Raw genomic sequence first — 16,312 nt, 5'->3', positions numbered from 1 at the left:
GCGTGACATAGCCCCTAAAAATAGCCAAATGTTACAAAAATAGCGGCTTACAAGTTAAATGAAAATAACTTATGCCTTATAGAATAACACTTCTACGGCAAAAATAATGGAACTCTACACCAATAGACGATTCACACAATAGACAGAAGTCTCTCATCGCAAGGTATCTTCTTGTATCGTCAATAGTTTTGATAGTAACTAACTGGTTACTCTTCCAACCGAACGTCCTCTAGACAGGCGGTTTAGGGCCTGTTTATATGGAAGGCGGGTGCCCCGGCTAACCGAGCTACCCTGGGCGAGCCAACTTTTCATACGTTTCTTAAGAAACCGTATTGAAGCCTTTACATGCTAGAAGAGTAACCCGCCTTGCCGGGGCACTCGGTCTACTTACCTGGGGCACCCTTCTAGGCGGGATAGCTTTTTGCCATGTAAACGGTTATGCCCGGGCTATCCCGGCTTGCCGGGATAAGTTTTCGCGCGTGTTTTTAAACTAAATTTGAAGTTAATGGCATAAAATGTATAAATTCCGGACCCAAACAGTGCTATTTGATCAAAATTAGTGTTATCAGTCGGCTGGAAATATTTCTTTGAGCAAATTCGAAATTTCGTGGGAATGATTATCCTAATTCACGATACAACAAATTTAATTTCAATTTGGCGGCCAAATACTGTTAAATTTCGATTGAATTTTGCCAAAAATAGCTAAAAATGAACACAGTAAATTTCTGAGAACTTGCACATCAAATTAAAATAGGTTTGAAGACGAAAAGCCTTGATTATTCAGTAAAGTCATATTTTTCTTCAATCATTTGGAGCTACATTGTTTTCCCACGCCGTGACACGCTTCAATGACGCTGTCTCATCTCGGGTAGAAGGGCTGTGAATTCTGCATGTAAAGGCGGGCTAGGTTTTATCCCTTCTAGCCGGGTAACTCGGTTAGCCGGGGCACCCTCCCTCCATGTAAACAGGCCCTTAGAGGCGGAAGGCGGAAGAGGGAGTACAGCGGGACCTGACTCGTCCCCAGTCGTCTCTCACCCAGTCTCCCTGGAGTCATGAGGGACAGAAAATACGACTGGGGACGAGACAGATAGCGAGGGAGAAAGAAGCTAAGCTCCTTTGTTATGCAGGCCACTCCACTAGATCTGTGACTGGTATTGTTACTATTCTTGGACTATGTTCTTATTCAAATATTCCTGGAATATCTTATTAACTATTTAACTAACAAGCCGGAATTGATTTGCACTCAACGCTTTTGTTAGGTCACCATAGCGAAATTAATATTTTTCAAGAAGGGAGAGGAACTGCTACTCGAGTTATGTCGAAATTAATAATTCGCATTTGCTTTGGTTTTTCATTACGTAATATGCTAAGAAATTACAAACGTTTTAATTACACGAATCTGCTTCGGGACGTTCGAATTTTGATTTACTTACAAGATTCTCATTGTCCTTTGTGATTTGCAAAGAGTGATTACTTTAATTTTGGTATTAGAACACTTAATCGAAAAGCGCTCTATAGAAGAAAGTGTTTTATTGGAGATTAAAAGTCCAATTAGTTTGTTTTAACAAAATCATCAGGATTTACATCAGATTTAGTTTTTAAGACAACATTTCAAGTTTCTAATATTCTGTGATAACGGCACGGCGTATTAGGAAGTTTCATACTTCATAGTAAACAGATCTACCAGCATACTAGGAAGAATAAAAGGCTAAAAGGCTGTTTTAACAGCCTTTTCGCCAAACACTGATTTCTCCGATTTCTTTATCTTCTCTCCTCGACCGAGTGGCAAACGACTCCTGTTATTCTAAGTTTTAATAACGATATTTCAGTTGAGTATACAAGGAAAATTTGTTAAAATTGGCAACAACTGTGTAGCGTCTTGTAGGCGATGATTATGTTATTTCATCGAATATACAAGGAATCCTAACTTCTCCGTCCCCACTATACAACAATTCAGTCAGAACGCCATGCGCAAATGAAGGAAGTTATCATAATTAAGAAAAAATATATTGATCAAAATCCTAATTCTCCCGAGTTAAATTACAAAGAGTGTATGTATAGCAGTTATGATAATTGACATGTTGTCTTTGGGAGGCGAGGAGCCCTGTATCCTAAAGTATAATTCACTTTGATATTTTTCCCCGTTGCGGAAAATTTCCAAGAAATAACTGTCAAGTTCTCAAACAACAAAACGCAACTTCCTGCAATATTTAACGCTACTCCTTAAGACAAGTTCAATTCTCTGTGGACCAAAAATAAACCATCCAAACAGAACTGTTGATTTGTTTTGCTCAGTTTCATTTTAATCCTCAACTTAGAACTCGGTAATGTGCAAGTACCAACCAAATCATGTGTTATCATTGACCAGAGAATTAACTAAATGTAGATTTGACTGTACGCATTCACATCGTCACACATGCATGTATATAAACTATTTTCACCAAACGTCTCTCTATACAACTAGTTTTATAATAGTTATGTTTCGTTAAATGGTAAAATAATGCATACAATACAAGGTAAGTTACACTTACCACGTCGACGTTGAAACGAAAGTTAAAAGCTGACTTGCTCGTATTCCTTGCATAGAATAAGCTGCACTGCTGCTAAACTGCTCAACTAAACTGTTAAGTTCAATTTATACTATTCGCTTTGGAAAGTAAAAAGACCAAAAACCCGTGATTCGTTGCTCCGGGAAAATGAAATTCTCTAGCTAGATCCTACAAGGAAGTGTCAGTTTTTCATTTTCCAAAACACAATGGATGATTGAGAATTTATTTTTCAACTGGTTACATGTACCACAAAACTCCCAATTGCTTCTCAAAACGCTTGAAATCCCATTTTCGGAGACTCGGACCGCCCATGTCAGATATGCCCGTGATTTGAAACCCTTGAAGTACTCTTCAATGGAAATAACCTGTGCAAAAAGCTAATCCACTTAAGGTCTGGTATCCAAAATATGGCATGTTAAAAACCGTCCTTAAGTTCTTTTATTTTGTTCATGATGAACTCTGTTATAATAATTAATTATGCGCATCAATTATACCAGGCGACTTCTGCCGCCTTTTGTTTGGCGTTCGTGTGCGGAAATGAGTAGTTTTGTGTTTGTCGTGAATGTGGGATTTTTCTCTATTTTTACGAGGGATTAATTTTACAATTCGATGAAAAGGTAAAAAAATGCATATGAATTTTTTTTTAATATTTTAAAAAATGTCCACACCTAAATCTTCTACTTGTTATATCGTCTATTCGTGAAAAGAATTTTGGCCCACCATCAATTTACACATGCAACTTGGGACGCTAACGACGTGAAGTCATTGGAGGTTAAATGGTTTTCTTATTTTCAAGCTAAAAGTTTACTGTTTGGGTTGCTATTTGTCGGCCACACCACAAAAGACTTTATATTAGCAGAGCTCCAGGCGGCCCGAAAGGCCGCAGAGCGAAGCCACATAATCATAGAAAATCTACAGAAATAGGAAAACCATGCATTTGACTTTTTGAGGTCATCATGACTAACGGCACGGTTTGCGGGCGTGTGCGCTCTACGAAAAAAAAAACGTGCGTCGCCCAATCAAGGAGGCCATACTCCAGAAATAGGTTAACGTTAAGGTGATCCCATTGAAAAAGAATTTGTAATCAAAATCTTTTAAAACTTTGCACAGTTGTTTATTACAAATAGCACATCAAATAAATAAAATGAAAAGAGGGGGTCACCGTGCTTGTTTTTGCGCTCTAGAGCTATAGTTTATAAGAACTTTGCAAGTTTATTAAAGCGATATTAAAAATATTGACATTGGCGTCATAATCAATTTCTATTTATAATTACAGTAGTGATTCAATCAGGTTATTTAGTATAATTTCAGAGACGCAAATCAAGATGTGGCTCAGCATTGACATGGCAACACGATCTAGCTGAATATCTCTGATAAGTTTCGAGTTAACTCTATCGCTATCTATCCCTTCCCACATCAAACGTCTTTGATTATCGTTGATCAAACATACAGGGGCCGCAGAGATGCCGAAAAGAAGTTTAGAACTTTTCAAGGTGCTATGGTATGGGAAGAACATCACTGTAAAACACAATTCTGCAATTAGAGCGATTTTCGACTGAGTGCCTTAAAACCAGAACCATAGTAATCACAAAGGGCGCAGATAATCCAGCCGAGTGAACCAATCAAAACTCAAAGCAAATACAAGTGGCGCAAGTTTTTTAAACCAATCACTAAACAAAGAAAAGCAGAACCAAAGCAAATGTGAATTACTTTCCACACTCAAATATAAACCGCTCTAATGGAAGTCATAGATAATAGGTTTGTAAACTGGGAATTGAAAAATAAAGTTATTTATTTATTTAGCCGTGAACTTAACTCGATGGGCTATATTCTTGAACCATTCTGTAACCATTTCGCTACTGTTTGTAATCCTTGTTCCTTCTTTTTTCAGAGTGTAATTTTTGATGTGTTTTCGTTTATCAAATGCTACACGCGGAGTACAAAATGCCCGTATCCAGTCCTCCTCAAACGAGTGAAAAGGTTGGTCACTAAGCTACAGTAATATCTGTGTTCTCAGAGAATAAAATCAGAACTTAATATTGCACCAGTGATCTGAAATGCTTTTGTGTATCATTGTTTATAGTTGAGCGACTATTTAGGTGCTGGCAATAACTATTTTTTTGTTTTTATTTATTATTTTTTTTGTTTTCAGTCTAAACAGGTCCAGAGCTGGGTCATCTCAAACATATCCGCCATCTTGTCTGACTTTCAAACAATCGGAGAGGGACTGGTGAAGAAGATCGAAGTGTTGAATGCGTAACATGTAAAAAGAAATAAAAAATATTCCTTGAAAACGAAAACACTTTTATTAAAGAAAACCAGTTACATCTGGCAGATTACTTCAAAAGTTAAGAGCACAGTAAACCAGTTATTGCCTGAAGAAGAATAAACTGTTCATTATGTGTAATAAAATTCCATCTACTAAGTTACAAATAATTTCTGATCCCACTCTACTCAATTCAAACTCTATTTTGCTACTTGTACAAAGGGTCAGTTTGTTTTATAAATGACCAGTAGAGTCCCACAGCGGAATGTGTGTTTTATGAACTTGGTTACACGTAACAAAACTCTTGCAAACAATTTAACGGTTTGGCCCGCGCTCAAAGGCTATATATGAAACGTCTCGTTCCTTTATACATTTGACAAAAAAAATTAAATTAACTTTAATGGAGCACATTTCGAAGAGCATTGAGTACTGTAAATGAAAATATAAATATCGGAAATTATAATGATCATTACTGTGAGGTGTCATTATAACTTCCAAGTCTAATTCAGCACGCAACGACACTATTGACTTATGTTTAAATCATCGAAAGGTTGCGTAAACGTAAATTTTGCTCCAGTTTTTATTTTCTATAACCATACTGATATAATCTATGTACACTGGAAACTACATATTTTGCCTTCACTACAAATTGAAAAGTATATCTATAACATTTGAAAAAAAATGACACACAATGACTCTTTTCCGGGTTGTCTTAGTTTGCCCAGTTTCAAAACGAGTTATCATTGAAGTTTTCAAATTGAAATGAGTTGGATTTTAATTAAATGAACGTTATAGATTTGTCAGTTTCACTTGAATGTTCATTTTTATGTAAATGAAAGTCGTTTCGTATGAAACCAATATTTGTTTTGAAACAGAGACAAACGGCAACCAGGAAATAGCCTATTGTTCTATTAACAAAGGCTTTGCTATTTTACAGTTGTACGTAGTTCCTCATCTTGTTACTTGCTTTATGCAGGGTCTCGCTCCAGCTCTTTTGCTTTCCTAAAAAAAAGAAAAAGATAAACTTAGTTATGACTCATTTCACTTGTAAGCCAGTTCTGGCTTTCTGGGAAGTGGATCAAGGCAGTGCATTACATCTCAGTCACCATTTCACTATATGTCAATAGTCGCCTGTTTCAAGGTCCCCAACCACCCTTCTTCACTTTTTAACTCCACTTCCAGCGCAAACATTCAACAGTCATAAAAGAAGGGCAGTCGAGCTAGACTGTGCTTTAAGAGACCATTGTTTTTGGTTGTCTTAACCCTTAATATGCTGAAATTATTCCCAAAAATGCATTTTTTTAACCGTTAATCTACGGTCCAAAATTTCTCTAAATTTGCTAAAAATGCACTTTCTGACAATGCAGGAAGATTTTGATGAAATTTCCATGTAAAAATGCGTACTGTGGGCTCCGTCTTGATCATCAGTTTTTCCAAAAAATTAATGCCCGCGCAGCAAAAACCGGTATAATCCGGGCTGACCAGCCCAAACTTTGGGGCTGCGGCGACTTCAAAGAAATGACACGATTTATGCAGAGCCTCTTTCTACTTCCCAAATCTCAACCGCAGGGTAGTTAAAAAAAGGCTCTGCTCGCAGGGTGACTGTTGACCCGTTGCTGTTAGAATCAAGTGAATTTGTGTGGTTAGGAGCATTTTTGTGCTGTCCTCCTGTTTTTTTTTTACAACTTTGCAATTGGCGAGGTATGATCTTCTTATTCGCGGAAACTAGTTTCATTTACTACTCCTGTAATCAGCCTTAGTATTTTATTTTTTTGGTTTTGCTTCAATATAATGTTTTACTTGTATGATGCAAGTGTTTAAAAAATTCTCTCAATTTGTAAAAGGCTGTTTTAAAGCAAACCAAGAACAATAGTCTCTTAAGCCTTAACATGCTAAGCGCTTATTATTCCGGGATTTGGTGGAATGGCCATTCTGCCACTTATGACGTCACCAATTTACACGTCAGCAGATTTTTGTGATTTGCATCTTATAGAGCTTGAATAGATCTTACCACAGGACTGTCCATCTTCAATATTAGGGACTTTAAGATACCTGGACGGCTGACCTCGAGGACAGTGCGAGGACGGTAGAATTTCGCGAGGAGGACTGGGCCGATGTCGACGTTCTTGGCGGGAACTTCCAACGTTAAGAGCCGGCGTGTGTGAACGGAGGACGGCTTCGTTAGTTGATCAAAAATTCCTTAGCCCAAAACATGCGAAGAAAAACATTTGGCGCTTCTAGCCCAAAGTCTGGGACCAGGAAGCACTATTTTCATTCACAGGGTACAAATTCCAAGTGAAATTTTTGTAAAAACACAAGCAAGAAAGTTCATAATTTCACGCACGTGGCTTCGCCATCAGCGTTTATGCAAAGCACAGCAAATATATTCGCAACCGCAAATAAAACTTAACTTCTTAACTTTTTATCAGTACCAAACCAAGAATAACATAAAGGACCACCTAACAAAGTAACAGAATTAAAAAAAAATAAGACTTTTAAACGAAATCATACAAAAAGCACTCCCGTTCACTGGTGGACGGCAAAACTCTACTTCTCACGTCCTCGACAACAGCTGGACGGAGCTGGACGGCAATGTGCGTGAAGCGGGCATGCGCAATATACGCTACACGCGAAAAATTACTTCCGGTCAGCCGTCCTCGTTGTCAGCCGTCCAGGTATCTTAAAGTCCCTATTGACTGCATTCCGACAGAGCTAATCGAAAAAAACGTGATCAGTTTTTGGTGTAAAATTGGTGCTAAAGCAGGCCAAAATACCCGTACTTGATCATGATCTCCTTTCCAGGGTTTTCCATTGATTCAGATCAAAACTTTAAGGCCAGTAGAAGGGGTGCACAGAGTAAAAGATAGAGAGAATAAGAAAGCAGAGAAAAACGAAAAGGAAATGGGTCTCGAGCTTTTTCTGTTTCCTCGCCTGAACTTTGGAACAGTTTGCCTGTTTTTATCCGCTCGTGTGACAATTTAAGTTCTTTTAAATCAAAACTCAAAACGTTTCTTTTTAAAACTTATTACTCTTAGCGATTTTTACTTTTTATTACTTTTAATGCAAATTTTTAATTTTAAGATTTATTCAGCTAATTTTAACAAAATTTTTATTGATTTTATTATATATATATATATATTTTTTTAAACATTTGTAAAGCGCCTAGAGCAGGCCTGGATAGGCGCTATAAAAATATATTTATTATTATTATTATTATTATTAAAGGAGCAAGGAAAAAAATCGGAACGATTCAGCAAGTCCAAATTTTGGCTTATGCGCATGCGCCAAAGTAAAATATTGTACTATCAAATCGCTAGAGCTGGCGATTGCTCTCGCCATCTGCTACAGTTTTTGCGCGCGTGCAGCTTGTAGATCATTTAAGATCTCGTTTTTTTCGCAAACCAAGAAGAATTTAAATCGCACATCTCTACCATAAAGTCACTAATAAGACCTCAAGCGGTGCTTGACGTGTTTTTACTGAAGGAACTCAGACGCTTTTTGAAGAAAAGAACTTGTAAAACAAACACTTTGTTCACACTGTCGTGTACGATCCGACACGCCATTCCGCGCGCGCATGCTAGGATTAAGTGTTCCTCGCGCAAGCTAAACCAATCGGGGGAATAAGTGCCAGTTTTGGCAAATCTTCGTTGAAGCACTCGAAGAATTTCCGAACTATTTCACCCAATCAAAACCTTGCGCGAGTGCTAACGAGTACTCCGAAAGCAATCGCGCGTGCAAATACGTCATGTTGCTAAGCAACTTCTGGGCCGAAAACCGCGGGCTCAGTCACTTCTCGGAGAAGTGATGTCGCCATCAACTGGCACTTGTTCCCCCGACTGAAACGCGCAAGCATCGCGTAAACCTCGCGCATGCTCAACAAAGATTTTACACGATTCTTGCAGAGCCCTTTCTTCTCAAGTATATCAGTGGAAAAGAAAGGGCTACAATTAAGTAGACAAAAAACAAACTGTTACAACTGCACCCTTACCATGTTTCATTAAACGAAATAATAGTTTTTTTTTTAATCCAGCTTGCACAGCACATCAACTTTTGTTAAACACGCTAACATAAGATGTTCTTTCTGTTATACTTACTTTAATTTTTCAATGTCAAATGTCACGTTATCACCAATCAGCATGAACGGTGCCCACTCGGAAACCTTGGTAAAGCCGTTACCTCTCATCCACTTCATGGTCTCGTGAAGAGATTCACAGGCACTTTCCCCGAGAACAAGGTGCTCGTAGAAACGTCTCATGAACTGCTCTGTTGCTAGATCATCTAAGGCCCACAGTGCCACCAGTACTGAACGTGCACCGGATCCTAAGAACGCCCGAGCGATTCCAACCACTCCCTCCGCTCGAATCCGTCCACGTCCACTGTGACAACAGCTAAGTACCACCAGCTTAGCTCGCAGTCGAACTTGTGAAATGTCCGACATTGTCAAGAGGTAGTCTTCTTCACGTGGAATCTTTTTAGTAGAGCGTAGAGGGGAAAGGGCAATTTCTCCTCTTTCAGCATTACCGTGTGCAGCAAAATGTATCAGACTCGCTGAATTTAACCTTTCAAGCACCGCCTGCTTGGTTGCGCACTGTCCTAACAAAGGCTGTTCGCCCAGCAGTTCCCGAATCATCTCTGCTTCCTTTCTTGCACAAGGCAATGGTAAGAAGGTTTTACGACGACTATTGTAACGCACACGGCCAACCACAGGATCACCCACTATCAGTGCACCAGTCTGACTGTGATAGTTTGCTGGACTGTCCTGAATGAGCTTGAGAGTTGACAATGAAGGAACGATGCGGATCCTGAAAGTCTCTGATAAATACTTCCCGCCTTCATCAGTTAATGCTGCAAATGGAACCTGGTACAAAGAGCGATCAGGAACAAGGATGATTTCATGCTCATCAAGTAATTCAGCCACAGGAGCGATGATCATTTTGTATAACAAAGGAAGACTCGGTTCAGGATCTTGATTTCCGTCATCATCACCTCTCTCTTCTACAAGGCGCAAATCTGCGAGTATCTCTTCCTGAGAAACATCTGGTTTCGATTCAATGCCGTTTAAAGATCGATCTTCACAGTCCTGCTCGGATAAACTTCCTAATTTAAAACTGCGAAAGCTTTTGGCCAAAAATTCATGCAAAATGGAAACTAGTCTGGCACCAATAGTGTTCTCATTTACTGTTATTCTTCGAAAGTGAATGACTCCGCTTGTCTTCAGAATCCACAAAAACACATGTTGATCATGATAAGAAATGTAGAGACAAGCACAGTTGCTTTCTTTCTGCATAATATTCTCAATACCAATCCACGATTGCGGATTGGCTGAGATATGCATTTCAACGGAGTACTGAGTCGCCATCAAGTCTGCTAGGGCTCTGGCCCGTGCCAGCTCTAGAACATAAAGTGCATTGTTAGCATTCCCAGAAAAACAAAAAAATGCACTAAGATTCCGGTAGGGAAAATCGTACTTGTCTGAAAATGCTATCTTAAATTGATCATTGCCTCTCAGAAAACCGCGCAAATCTTCGCTTTTTTCCATACTCAACAGCAGATAGTGAAACGCTTCCTGGATCTTTTCTTGGGATAACTTCACCAACGTGAGTTTACAACAACAATCAATTTCTTTGCCAGCGTTTCCAATATCTTGACTTATTGAAAGTGCCTTGTCCAGATAACCCTCTGCCCTGACATGTTCACCAAGGGAATGGAACAATGTTCCTAAGTTGTTATAATTTGCTGCTTCTCCATCTCTGTCGCCAATTTCCATTGTGATGGTAAGCGATTTCTTGTAACATTCCGTAGCTTTTTCATATTCTCCAAGATCATTTAACACGTTTCCTAAGTTCCTGTAACATGATCCTACTCCTGCACTGTCACCAATTTCTTTTTTGATTGCAAGTGCTTTCTCAAGATATTCTTTGGCTTTTTCATAATCACGAAATGATTGAAACACACCTCCTAAGTTTCTGTAAGCGTCTCCTTCTTCCCTTCTGTTACCAATTTCACTGCTGATTGCAAGTTCTTTCTCGTAATGTTCCTTTGCTCTGTCATACTCACCAAGAGATTGAAACACATTTCCTAGGTTTCCGTAAGAGGAAGATTCTCCTGCTCTGTCGCCATTTTCGAGTTCGATGCCAAGGGCTTCCTCTTGATATTCTCTAGCTTTATCATATTCACCAAGAGATTGAAACACAGTTCCTAGGTTTCCACTATTTGCTGCTTCACCTGCTCTGTCACCAATTTCAATTCTGATCGCAAGTGCTTTCTCAAGATATGCTTTAGCTTTGTCATATTCACAAAGAGAGTAAAACACAGTTCCTAAGTTTCCGTAATATGCTGCTTCTCCTCTCTTGTCACCAATTTGAATTCTGATCTCAAGTGCTTTTTCATGATATTCTTTAGCTTTGTCGTATTCACCAAGAAGTTGGAACACAGTTCCTAGGTTTCCGTAATTTGCTGCTTCTCCTTCTCTGTGCCCAATTTCAATATTGATTGCAAGTGCTTTCTCAAGATATGCTTCAGCTTTGTCATATTCACAAAGAGATTGAAACACAGTTCCTAAGTTTCCGTAATCTGCTGCTTCTCCTGCTCTGTTATGAATTTCAATATTGATTGCAAGCGCTTTCTCAAGATATGCTTTTGCTTTGTCATATTCACCGAGAGATTGAAACACAACTCCTAGGTTTCCGTAATCTGTTGCTTCTCCTCTCTTGTCACCAATTTGAATTCTGATCTCAAGTGCTTTTTCATGATATTCTTTAGCTTTGTCGTATTCACCAAGAGATTGAAACACAGTTCCCAGGTTTCCGTAATCTGCTGCTTCTCCTGCTCTGTTATGAATTTCAATATTGATTGCAAGCGCTTTCTCAAGATATGCTTTAGCTTTGTCATATTCACCGAGAGATTGAAACACAACTCCTAGGTTTCCGTAATATTCTGCTTCTCCTGCTTTGTCGCCAATTTCAATTCTGATTGTAAGTGCTTTCTCAAGATATTCTTTAGCTTTGTCATATTCACCAAGTGATAGAAGGACAGTTCCTAGGATTCCGTGGATTAGTGCTTCTCCTTCTCTGTCCGCTCCATTTTTCATTTTGATGGCAAGTGATTTCTCAAAAAATTCTTTAGCTTTGCCATATTCACTAAGAGATTTAAATAGAATTCCCAGGTTTCCGTAACAATTTGCTTCTCCTTCTCTGTCACCAATTTCAATTGTGATAGCAAGTGCTTTCTCGTGGTACTCTTTAGCTTTGTCATTTTCACTAAGAGATTTAAATAGAATTCCAAGGTTTCGGTAACAATTTGCTTCTCCTTCTCTGTCACCAATTTCAATTGTGATAGCAAGTGCTTTCTCGTGGTACTCTTTCGCTTTGTCATTTTCACCAAGAGATTCAAACACAGTTCCAAGATTTCCGTAACAGTTTGCTTCTCCTGCTTTGTCGCCAATATCAATTGCGGTAGCATGTGCTTTCCCCAGATATTCTTTAGTTTTCACATGTTGGCTAAGACGAAAAGACATAGTTCCGAATCCTCCGTAAGCGTATGCTTCTCCTTTTTTGTCACCAGTGTCTTTCGTGATATTGATCGCTCTCTCATAAAGTTCTCTTGCCTCTGCATATTCACACCGCCGTTCGTATATTATGGCAAGTTTGATGGCAATGTTCCGTTCTTTGACCGTTTCACCACACCCATTGCAACTGACAAGAAGTTTCCTGCCGTATTTTATTGCATTTGTGTAGTCAGGAATAACGCAATATGCTCTAAACATTTTATTGTAGATCGCGGGGTAAAACAGTTTGCCAAATTGCATTTTTTTCCCTGGTGCTCTAGTATTTAGGAAATTCAAACATTCTTTGCACATCTCAATGGCTTTTCTGAGAGCACGACCAGTGTTGAGAAGAAAAGCGGCAACAAGTAAGCCGATAAAAATGGCTTGGATAACCTATGCTATGTCATTCATGGCGTCCTATTCAAAATAAAAAGATGTTTTAATTAGAAAATGGTATAATATTATTATAGTGGAACTCGTCACCAACAGACAACTCCCACAAGTCTCTCATCTCTAGGTATCTTCTTGTATATTCTAGTTTTGATAGTGGAAATCCGTATTTTGGTCATCGCCGGCAATTTGTGTCTAACATTCTTTATACCTCCAAAGTTAACTTTTTAACTTAGTGGTCATTTAAAGTCTTGCTAAAAGAAAATAGAAAATTTTGGTCACCAAAATATTGCTGTCTGCGAAATGTTTCGAAAAACTCAATTACGGAAACGAAACAGTTAACGTTTTTACTTCGAATGATCGTTTGCTCAAGCCGCGGAGCAGTCCTCTGGCTTGTAGTCGCCTGGATAGCGACTTGTTCTAAAATTTAATCGCCATTTCCAAAATGATCGCAACTTGGAGGGTTGACTGGTTTGAACCTAACCTCCTCTTATATGTTACTATAAAGACTGAGTTTGCTGGCAAGTAAGGGATCAAATTAATAGGTCTAGAATACTTTTGAAGACTTTATGTTAAACAACGGCATTAAAGAAGGGATTTTACTGCTCTCAAAAGTGTAAAAAATCAACAGTAGTATCGCGAATCTAAATTTGTAAATCGCAATAGTAGTAAACCTAGAATGCTCTCCCATGTTATCCGAATGTTTGTCTCAAGAACACTAAAAAAAGATAGCATTCCAAATCTGCCCTTTCACTGTTTTCGTCTTTTCAAGAGAGAATAACCGCCATGCAGATAGGCTTCCTTTTTGTCATCAAAAAGTGGCGGCTTCCCGCTAAACCTCCTGTTCTGCTGGCTGCTCCCCTAGACTGGCACTGCTAACATTCTTGGACTATATTATATTATAAATAACTATTTTTGTGTACATAATATCTCATTCATTCTGAGTTTGATCGTAGCACGAGTCAAGTTCGAGCCCGAGTCAACTTCGAGTCACGAGTCAACTTCGAGTCAAGTTAAATTTCTTTTTTTTTTGCAGTTTTATTTTTAATTGCTGTGTGAAAATTATATACGTACCGGAGGTATAAGAACAGCAAGATTTGAGTCATTTGACCTCTTCTTTCAGTTTCACTGTCGATTGCGACAGTTTAGTCCTGCATTTGTTCGCAACTGCTTTTCAAACGTTCCTCGGCATTCATAATAGATTTTCCTCACAGATTCCTACCTGTATTAATTACACACAGCTGAGGCAGAGGTTCCATTTCAACAAGAAAGCGTGAAAATTGACGTGAAGTTCAAAAATATTAGCCCTTCTTGACTCGAGCGCCATCTTGTATTTGCAGAGCTGTCAGTCACGAACAGCTTACCATTAGAAATAACATATAAACTTTTCGTGCTCGGTTTCTAAATCTTCTGGCAAAAAGTGAAACCAAAAGCGAAAATTTGAAATTACACTGAGGAACAAGCCCGGGGAGGGGGGGGGGGGGTACTCAACAAACTTTTGTACGGGGAGGCTCCGCCCCGAGCTCCTACCCCTTACCCTTTTATATACCATTTTGCCAGAAATTGTACCCCTTTCGTATACCTTTTCATAAAAAAAGATACCCCTTTCATATACCTGAAAGTCATGGCATAGACTTAAAACACAACGTTTTCTTTTCATTTTACAAGTAGCGCTTCATAAACTGAAATTATACAGCCATAAATTGCATCTGCTCGAAATGTTTTTATTAAAAGGCTCTTTCAAAAACCTAAATGACTGATTTCCATACCCTTTCGTATACCTAAACTTGTGAAATCCCTACCCTTTCATATACCTGAAGCCTGAAAAAGGTACCCCTTTCGGGCGGAGCCTCCCCGTATAGGCCATTATAGAGAGTACCCCCCCCCCCCCCCCCCCGGGGGGACAAGACAACGGGCAGACAAACAAAAATACAAATTGAAATTGAAATACTTAAAACTACCAGAGAAAAATAGTTCTACTAAAGTGTATTACGTCCTTTGCTGTGTTCATTCTTTGGTAATTACAGAAGGTATAGTCCTAATATTTTAACAAAATCATTTCCAATTTGCATTTGATCTTATTATTTCAAATTCAGATTACAGTTTCCGTCATAGAGACCGACTTTCTGTGAAAACAAGCAAGGCAATAAAGGAGAAGAACTGCTCTTGTTCAGTCTGCTGTAATTCTTCATTCTTATACAAAACACAAAACAACGTGAATTTACTATTTGTGTCCACTTCGTAATGTACTTTGCATGATTTGATCGATTTCATTCTTCCATCTTTCTCGGTAATGTCAGACGAGATCACAGAACAAACAGCTTTTTGTCTTGAAGCAAATGTTTGTGTCCGCGATTGTTAAATATCGCTTTGTGTATTCGTGAATATCTTTCAGTTAGCTATCAGATAAGTCGAACTATATATTCTAAACTGGGTAAAACTGAGGCTAAAAACCAAGGTTCGTTGTACTTACCACGTCGATTGAGGTTCGCTTTGGAAAGTGAAACTACGGATCACTCAAGATTCCGAGAAAACACCGATTATCATATTACGTCACGCATACATACACCAAACTGCGGTGACATTTCTGAGAAATTTAGAGTTTTTATAATGAATTGCGTGACGTCTATGCATGTCGTAAGTGAGCCATTTAACTCCCTTGCTTTAATGAGAGAATTGAGTCAATGTACATTGAAATTCCCAATGGCTCAGTTCTACGGAATTCAAAATCATTGTTTTGTGGAAACCCGGCCAACGGACGGCACACCCGGTTGGCAGACATCCTTGGTCGTTCAAAAAGTAGAGTTAGAACTCTGAGCGAAAAAGAAACGAGCTAGCGCGGACTCCTGGCGCGGAATGAGTTCATGAGAATATTATGTATTCAAGATTTGCCTCCCTATATTTCACATCACACCTTCCCCTTCTTCTCATCCCTGCACCCTCCCCCCATGTTGCCCTTTCCCTCCTTTATCTCCCAAGGAACCTGTGACACAAGTGAGCGCTTCATTTTACTCCTTATTAACTAAGAGGGCCCTGAAAGAGGGGATGGGGGGGGGGGGGGGGGGCGCGTGGGTGCAAAATCCCATTTCCCCGTCCAAAGTTTTCCCAAATCCCATTTCCCATCTTATGTTTTCCTTATTAAAATCCCAGTCCCTGTACAGCATTATTGTTTTTTGTTTGTGATTCCCAGTCCCAGTGTCCCAAACCCCCTTTTCCCAAAGAGAATTTGCCCAAATCTCATTTCCCATTTTTTCCCTTCAGGCCTCTCTAAATATGTCGTTAGAGTTAAAATTGAAAAATGTAAACAAAATTAACTGTCAAATAAATGACAATTCGATTCATAATCTCTAAACGAGCGCGCGACAAAAAACCTCTGGTACCCAGGGTATTAGGATGAATTACTTGATGATCTTTGACATGCTTTGCACGACTTTCTGTTCTGTTCTTGAGCAATCAAACCTAAGAAGTGTGGCTCTTAGCCAATCAAAATCTAATTTGTGTTTGCTGAGCAGCGTTGTCATGGCAACATGAGCCCACTGGACATCTAAAAATCTTCGTCTT

At 39.0% G+C, this 16,312-nt stretch overlaps 1 protein-coding gene and 2 pseudogenes across 3 annotated transcripts in view; all 3 read right to left on the bottom strand.

The window, feature by feature from the left end:
* The window catches only part of LOC144651217 (uncharacterized), a 34,222-nt pseudogene extending 18,556 nt beyond the window's left edge, over positions 1–15,666 (bottom strand). Inside the window, exon 1 of the transcript XR_013570275.1 lies at positions 15,225–15,666. The product of XR_013570275.1 is annotated as an uncharacterized LOC144651217 (transcript). The remainder of the gene's footprint in view (positions 1–15,224) is intronic.
* LOC144636229 (uncharacterized) overlaps positions 1–16,312 on the bottom strand; it is a 117,386-nt gene that overhangs the window by 19,394 nt on the left and 81,680 nt on the right. The gene's annotated exons all lie outside the window — the stretch shown is intronic.
* On the bottom strand, positions 5,685–12,772 carry LOC144650696 (uncharacterized; annotated as a pseudogene). The gene is made up of 2 exons (XR_013570176.1): positions 8,910–12,772; positions 5,685–5,817 (listed from the first exon to the last, which is right to left on the bottom strand). The product of XR_013570176.1 is annotated as an uncharacterized LOC144650696 (transcript).

Source organism: Oculina patagonica, chromosome 1 (genome assembly GCF_052425735.1).
Source record: "Oculina patagonica isolate OP01 chromosome 1, crgOcupat, whole genome shotgun sequence".
NCBI classification, from domain to species: Eukaryota; Metazoa; Cnidaria; class Anthozoa; order Scleractinia; family Oculinidae; genus Oculina; species Oculina patagonica.
This window is presented reverse-complemented; position numbering and strand designations above follow the sequence as displayed.